The sequence below is a fragment of the Schistocerca americana genome, chromosome 1 (genome assembly GCF_021461395.2).
Source record: "Schistocerca americana isolate TAMUIC-IGC-003095 chromosome 1, iqSchAmer2.1, whole genome shotgun sequence".
Taxonomy (NCBI): Eukaryota; Metazoa; Arthropoda; class Insecta; order Orthoptera; family Acrididae; genus Schistocerca; species Schistocerca americana.
In genome coordinates, this window is record NC_060119.1 from 550,700,768 (window position 1) to 550,709,365 (window position 8,598).

Sequence of the window (8,598 nt, forward strand, 5' to 3'; positions counted from 1 at the left end):
ACCAGAGGAAGGGTATGGGATTTTGAGTGGCTGGGATGGTTTTCTCTGTATGATTGATGGAGCAGTTTGAGATAGGATAGTGCCATAGCAATGTTAGTGCCGATGGCTGTGTTACAGATTTATTCAGGCAAATGAAAAATTATTTGCTGGCCTGATGCTTGTGTGATATTTGTAACTCTTGAAGGAAACATTCCATTGTGTGATGATGACGACACTACTACACACACATCTTTTTCATGCAGACACCGTTTAGTTTAGAACATGTTTTTATCATCACATTGCTGTGGATTATTTTAATCTGACTAAAGCGGAATAAAATGTTTTGAATATCAGGCAGTAAGAGAGTAACTAAAATACTAATTGTAATGCAATAAATAGAAAAAAAATTATTCTGATTGTCATTGGTTTATCTGAAAATTATTAAAGCTTTCTATAATCTTTTATTGCAATTCCTCTTACAGGGCATATGGAAGATGAAGGTAATGCTTACAAGGATATCTTGCATCGCAGTTTATTGTACTTTGCCCGTGTTAAGTGTACTGTTCAAGTATTGTTTAGGACATTCTAGTCTAGGAATGCAGTTTAAGAACAAGCAAGAAGAATGTGGCATGTGACAGAATTTGCTGATCTGCAATTATGCCATGCATTCTCGTAAGATTTTTTTGGCATAAAACATTGTTGTCTATTGCCATACAAGGGGCACAGTGAATGTCTTATTTCTTCGTTACATATCTGATCGCGTTGCTAAAATATGTACATACTACAGAGTGCAGAGATAATTTTATATTTTAAGAACAGCTGACAAGACACTTATTTTTAAAAATTTGCCTTCTTAGAGAGGAAAAAATAAGGCTGTATCAGATTTGTAGAATATTGTGTGTTGATAGCCACTATAAACTAGCTAATTTTAAGAATTTTGCAGTTATTTTATATGCTATTTATAGACTTCTTGTATAAGATGTTAAACTGAAAGACTTGTTTTCAAAAATAAATATAAAGAAATGTTTTAGTATGATCAAAGTTGTTTGTTTAGTAATCTCCTGTGTCATTAAGAAATATGAGAGGATTTGTGACACAATAAAAACATAAATTTCATTGCTTAAACAGATATTAGATTTTGTGGCACTGTGCCATTATTCAGTTCTCACTACTATAGCATTGTCAGTACAGGAGGATCTATAAATTCAAATCTGAAACACAATGGAGGACTGATTTATATTCAGTATTGTTTATAAACAACACTGATGAAATGTGTTTCCGCATAATTTATTACATCTTAGCATGAAAAAGCAAACTGGTAGTGAAGTTTCTTACATTTACATTATTTGTCTGGTGCAACCCTGCTGGAAAAGAACTTTCAGTGCTGATTAGCATTTCACACACCATGTGTGCCAATCGCTTCTGTCATAAATATTGCAATATTTTATAGATTGTTCATTTACTACTTCATTTTGTATCACCTCATGTAATAAATTGTTGTACAATGCAACTGTATATAGAATTAATGGAATTTGTTATTGCTCATTTTACAAAACTCTTAGCATTGAAGAACATAAAACTTGCGATAGAAAGTTGCACTGACTATTTATTTTTCTGATTCTTATGGAAAATCCTCACTAGTCATTTGGGAGCTAATTTGATCACCACATTGTGTGACTGTTGTGTAATTGTGTATAGATAGTGATGCTTTGAAAGGGAGAACTATTGCAATATGTTTAACATTCACACTGCCTCTGCTGTCTGTCTTATATCTGTAAATCACTCTGTTGCAAATACATGGTAGGATAAACGAATGTCTATGTAATTTTAGTTTATAAGCACATCTGTGACCACAATACTATTGCACTTGGCCTCCCATGGCTGTTGTCAGAAACATGTGGTGACATTACAGCAAACAAGCGCTGTGGTGACTAAGGAAAACACATCACACTGCGATTGATTCCAAGACAGTTGTGCATATTCTGTTGTGTTTCAGCATGTCCTCTTGAAATAACATTAAAAAATCTCACAATAACGATATATTTTATTCTTTTAGTTCATGGGTTTTATCTTGTAGTAATGTCTTTCGTATTTAAATCTGCCGATTAATTGATTCGTGATACTGTAATTTTTCAGCAGTCAGTTTTAGTGACCAAGAAACCAGTCCCATATGCTACTAAGCATCCATTTCACTTAAATAAAAATGGTACACACACACGGTTTACTGTTCAGTAGTATAGTTTGTAGATCTACACTCTGTCAAAATACCAGAGAAACTATTTTTATGCCAGAAAAATGTGCTTTAATAATGTTTTCATTGTTATTAAAAGTAGTAAGTAGCTGTGAGTCCCCTCTTTGATTACTATGTTATGCTGCTTGTATATGGAAATATGTTAGATACTGTCATTTACTCATAATACTTCTGAATAAACTTTCTGTTATATAGTTTATTAATGTGTAATTTTTTTAAAATTTAATTTTGTGTCCATCAATAAGAGGATGGTGCGAACTATTCCCAACGTGTAACACTGGGCATATCTGAAAAAGTAAATCTTTGGAAAGTGAAGAGTTAGCCATCATGATTTAATTCATATACTGAAGAATAGTTTTGATTGCATATGTGTGTAAAACTAATAAATTATTACATGACAGTGTATTCTTTAAAAGTTACCTTAAATGTGTATGTTCTTGTTGTCTTTGTGAGTGTACAGTATGTTGCGTACTTATGATTTACAAAAAATTATAGCTACTATGTAATGTTCTCATTGTAACTAGGAGAAGAGCAGTTCATTATGCACATTTTATGTATGGTTTTTTCCCCCTATTACTATCTAATCATAAAGAATTTGAAATGTGTTCAGTGTTTGGTTGCAGTCTTCTTCTAAAATATGTGGTGTTTTTTGTTTTTTTTAATACTGCAATAAGGGTTAATTCCTAAATTTCATTTTATCATTTTAAAGGTTTCATTAGTTAATTTCATTTTTCTCAAAGATACTGACATTGTAATTCTGTTTCATTTTTAACTGTCCTTTTTAATTAAGCTCCAGGAAACAATTGTCAAAGATTGTGACGCTCAGCAGGGACGTCAATTATAAATCTCAGTTTTCGCACAGACACTGCACGAGTCATTGTTTTTCATGGTTTAATACATTACATAACTCACAGTCTCTGCCAGTTTTTTTTTAAGTTAATTTTTCCATGACATGTTATAATTAACGGCAGAGATTGAGTGTCTTCCATCGAGCATATACAAAAAAAAAAAAAAAAAAAAAAAATAATTCGTGTTCGATTGCATTATTGTCATCAAGGGTTCTGTGCCATCTGTGTATTGTATGCTATACAAATATATAACTTTATAAATTTTTTGTTTGTGTTGTCATGAACTGTAGTTATTTGTGTCTTCCATCTATAATTCTGGGTTGTTCAACACCTATGCACAATAAGACACTTTTTTTTTTACAAATGAAATTTACTCTGACAGTACAGGAAGCTATTCAGTACTTAATTCAGTTTACAGTACACACAGTGATATCATTGTAGATATCTTGATTTATTTGTTGTACATCACTGTGATTCTTTTTAGTATTTACATAATATCTGAGGCAGATAAGTGTTTTGAGGTCAAAATCTGATGGTTTCATGTGTATAATTGTTACTACATATGCCTTTTATTTATATCTCATATGTTTGAGAACGGGTAAATTATGTACTTCTGTGCTATGCGAGCTATAAAAATATCTTTGTTTAATAAAACAGGAAATATTTATCTAAGCATTTGATTTTTATTTTGTCCATACCTTGAAGAAAAGTCTGAAGAGTTCCACTTGTAATGAAGTTCAGATTCCAGAAGTGATGATTGCTGATTGGACGAAAAGTTGATAAATTATTTGTAACACCATTGGAGGAATTTTAATTTCGCCAGCAGTACCAAAACATCAAAAAGATTAAGGAGATGTTATCTTAATGGGGCATATAGATCTTACTGGTTCCCCCCACCCCAATCACGCATTTGTTCACAGCAACTCACTGTTGGAAGGTTGTTACCATGAAAGAATGCCTGATAATAACTCTAGCAATTCCTATGGCGGTAATCTAGTTGTGTAATTTATACTTAGAAATCTTGAATCTTCCAGATTCTATAATAGTTTTAAATTTTTCAGTTCAATTTAATCCAAAATTTAAGTGTTAATTCAGATTTCACAACAAATGTCTTATTAAATAAATAATAGCATTAAAAGATATTTTCAGGTTCTGGACCATGCTTACACATTAATAACAATTAAAGAATTGTTTACTATTTTTTGTTTCATCCTAAACTACCCTCTTCCCCCCCCCCCCCCCCCTCAACCTCCCTGGTAAATAATGTTATCAAAAATGCTTTGCTATTGCTAGGCTAATGACATTAAATGATTGTTAGTTCCCCCCTCCCCCAGGGTGATCTTAAACAATCCATTATTACTTGCATTTATTCACTCTTGTGATTTCTGAGGTTTTTTAGCATGATTGATTGATGGCATGGTTTCAGGTTTCCAGTGGAGTTGACAATCCCGTTTTTACACTTCACATTTCAACAGCTGACCTACTTGCCTGTTACGGAGAAATGCTATGCTGAGAGCCATTGATCACAGAGATCACATGCTGTCATGCAAGATGAGCCTTGCAAAAGAACTAAGACACTTACAAATAATGAATTCTAAGATCAATATATCAGTGATACATGAGAACATAACAAGGCAATCTATGGAAGAGAAGGAAATCAAAACTCAAAAACAAGGGCTCCCTGTCTTCTCTGTGTTAATTCAGTGGCAAGGATGGGGCAAAAAATCAGTAAAGTAGGTAACTCCTGCAGAAATATGGTATCCAATGAACTGCACTGCCACCAACAGAAGTGAAAGCTATATTTCATGGTTTTACAGTTAATATTTTCCTTTGAAAAATGTGTGTGTACTGTATTTAGTGCCAATGTCGTATATTGTGTGACAGACAGATCATTAATACATTTGAGGAGAGGTGGAATGATTGCCAAGGGCACGTCAGATTGAAGCAGCCAAGCAAGTTAGTTGTGCTGTTTGCTTTTTGGAGTGTCGTCTTGAAATGAGGTGTGACAAAACTAAAGTCTTAAGTTAGTGTGACAGGGTAATTATGAAGTCTTTTTGAAGTAAGGATGTCAAAAACCTTATGAAGGTTGCAGTTTAAGCAAGGTCTTGGATTTGGCTTAAAATCTGGAAACATACTACCAGTTTGGCTCTTTTTGGTTGTAGAAGCCCTTGCTCTGTGAAACCAAGTAGTCAACTTTTGGATGTCTGCTGACACATAGTAACAACTAATATTTTATAGTTGTGCCACTTGGCTCAATTCCATGCTGTCCCTTATGTCCTTTGTTGCTATCTTGTGTTATACTTCTCTGTTCTCTTCTTCTCTCTCATTGCCCGTCCATATCTTTCCTCATGCCTTCCTTCTCACGTTTCTTATGTTCATGCACTGTTGCCAGCCCTGATTAGTGTAGTCATGCTACACTCTTGTGGCACTGTCTAGCACAAGTAGCAAACACTTCTGCTGCAGTGCATGTTCTTTACTTGCTCACCAGACCTCCAAATCAGTGCAATATAATTTACATATTACCCATTTTATCTATAAATCTATCCAATCTCTTCTGGATATTGGTCCCACCATCATTTCACTTGATGTGATTTTTTAGTTTCTCCCAGCATGTTTGTTTATTGAACAGTCCATGGATGTACTGCTGGTTCATAGCATCCATTGGGCCATACGAACTGGCAGTACACCTATGGACTGTTCGATCATTTCACTTGATATTTGGAAGGCACATTTGTTTCTTACAAGCAACAAACACAAACACACTATTAAATATCCCCACTCTACAAAACCATTCTACGGCCCACAATAAAATTTCTTCCTGCATTCTCATTTCTCAAACCATCAAATTTTTACATGCAGATTCTTTTACAGTCATCTCACATATTCATATACCCATTTCCCACATCTATTTTAAGTGTTTACTCCTCATTTTTCCTTTCTCTCCTCAGCATATACCACCCAGTGTTACCTCCAGTATTTCCCTGTAGTGTTTACCCACACTTATCATTCCCTGACATTATTTGTATTCTCTGCGTCTCCCAATAGTGACATCCAATGCAAATGCAATCCATCTATCTACATCAGTTCAGAAAAGTATCCCTATATTTAACAAAACCCAGTCCCACATTCTGTACATTAAGTGGTGCCTAAGCTATGGAATCCCTCTCACCAATGGCCTAAACGTAAAAATTCTCCTCTCTGGATTTCATGCCTTACTAACACAATGTTCAACAAATATCCATGACATGGGCATGCAACCTCCACGAGATACTGTTGATGTGCAACACCAAGTCGTGCATTCTTTTCTTCCAAATTGAAAGCCTTGCCTTACAACATCTAAAAGAGCACTCTAGGCACCATCTCCAAAAGCTGCCAATTAACTGATGTCCTACTCCCATTTAAGAGCACCACTGCCCATAAGTAGTTATCCTACCCAATAAACCATCTCCTCAACCTCTCATAGCACCTAGACCCTTCCTTCCTGACTCCCATCAGCCACATCCACCAAATCTCACTCGTAAAATCCCAGAAGCTACACAAACCCAAAACACTGTTATTGACTTATCTACCAAAAGCCTCAATCCTGCAGAAGTTCCAGTCCTATGCAAAGACCTCATTTAGTTCTCAAATCTGTATTTCTCTGAAGGCTAAGAGTGTTCTCAGTCCTGTTCGTTTTACTAATGACGACTCGGCCTAAACTATTCAGCGAGTTGTTACCTTTACTCTTTAAATTATTTACACACCACCAAGGACTTTCCATTATTATAAACATCTTTATCGGTAGTAATGTTACTAGCCGAAGAGGGCTCACTTTCCTCAGTATTTTTTTCCCGTTTGTTTTCTGAATTGGAAAAAAATGTAATTATCAGTTATCATCTCATCTGTCTAACATCAAACTTATTCAAAGTATATTTGGTTGCTTTGTTTTGGGTCCAAAGACTCAGTTTTTTATGGTTGTCCAATATACTGCATATACACCGAAGCACCAAAGACCCAGGCTAAGGCATACATATTCAAATACAGAGATATGTAAATAGGCAGAGTACAGTACTGCAGTTGACAACGCCTATATAAGACGACAAGTGTCTGGCTAGGTTGTTACATCAGTTACTGCTGCTGCAATGGCAGGTTATCAAGATTTATATGAGTTTGAACATGGTGCTGTAATTGGTGCACAGAAGTGATAGGACACTGAATCTCCAAGGTAGCAATGAAATGGGGATATTCCCATACGACAATTTCATGAATGTACTGTGAATATCGGGAATACAGTAAAACATCAAATCTCTGACATAGCTGCGGTCGGAAATAGATCCTGCAAGAAGGGGACCGACGAAGACTGAAGAGAATCGTTCAATATGACAGAAGTGCAACCCTCCACAAATTGCTGCAGATTTCAATGCTGGGCCATCAACAAGTGTCAGTGTGTGAACCATTCAATGAAACATCATGGATATGGGCTTTCAGAGCCAAAGGCCCACTCATATACCCTTGATGACAGCACAACACAAAGCTTTAGTCCTCATCTGGATCTGTCAACACTGACACTGGACTGTTGATGACTGGAAACATGTCACCTGGTTGGACGTCTTGTTTCAGATTATATTGAGCAGATGGATGTGTATGGATATGGAGACAATCTCATAAATCCATGGAACCTGTATGTCAGCAGGTGAATTCGCCTGTAATGGTGTGTGCAGTTGGAGTGATACGGGACCCCTGATATGTCTAGATACGACACTTGACAGGTGACACGCACATAAGCATCCTGCCCGGTCACCTGCATCCATTCATGTCCATTGTACATTCCGACAGGCTTGGCAATTCCAGTAGAACAATGCGACACCCCACACGTCTCAGAATTGCTACCGAGTGGCTCCAGGAACACTCTTCTGAGTTTAAACACTTCCACTGGTCACCAAACTCTCCAGACTGGGACATTATTGAGCATATCTGGGATGCCTTGCAACGTGCTGTTCAGAAGAGATCTCCACCATGTCGTACTCTTACGGATTTATGGGCAGCCCTGCAGGATTCATGGTGTCAGTTCCCTCCAGCACTACCTCCGACATTAGTCATGTTGCGACAAGATATTGAGCAGCTGTACCAGTTTCTTTGGCTTTTCAGTGTAGTTGTCCATGCAAGAAAAGTGATGGAAATTGGAGCCTCTTAACACTTTGGCGACCAAGCCCGAGTGCAGCTCGGGCCACGGCACTGAGCTCTTTGGACCACGCTCGAGTGTAGCTCTGGCCGCAATTTTTCACATCGTGCTAGCCTCCTGTCACTCGAAAACTACTTGTTTCGTGTGAGAACGTTGTATAGACGTCTGGCTGGCTGTCCCTTGACAGGTGCTGCCCTCTGTTGTCCGGTTCTATAATTACTTGGAAATAAGCAATAGCGAACTTCAGCGTTGCTGTCACGTCTGACTGAGCCTTTGTGTGCTCGCGTTGTCATCGTTAACGCACGCGGTTTCGTTCGATTTTATCGCTCTCCCGCTACAAACATGTCACATTTATTGAG

General features: G+C 36.8%; 1 protein-coding gene across 1 annotated transcript in view; it reads left to right on the top strand.

Annotated features, from left to right (window-relative positions):
• Positions 1-3,750, top strand: part of LOC124606028 (ras-related GTP-binding protein C) — a 114,358-nt gene extending 110,608 nt beyond the window's left edge. The window contains exon 9 of the mRNA XM_047137995.1: positions 462-3,750. The gene's annotated coding sequence lies outside the window, so the exon portion shown is untranslated. The remainder of the gene's footprint in view (positions 1-461) is intronic.
• Positions 3,751-8,598: the final 4,848 nt, after the last annotated feature.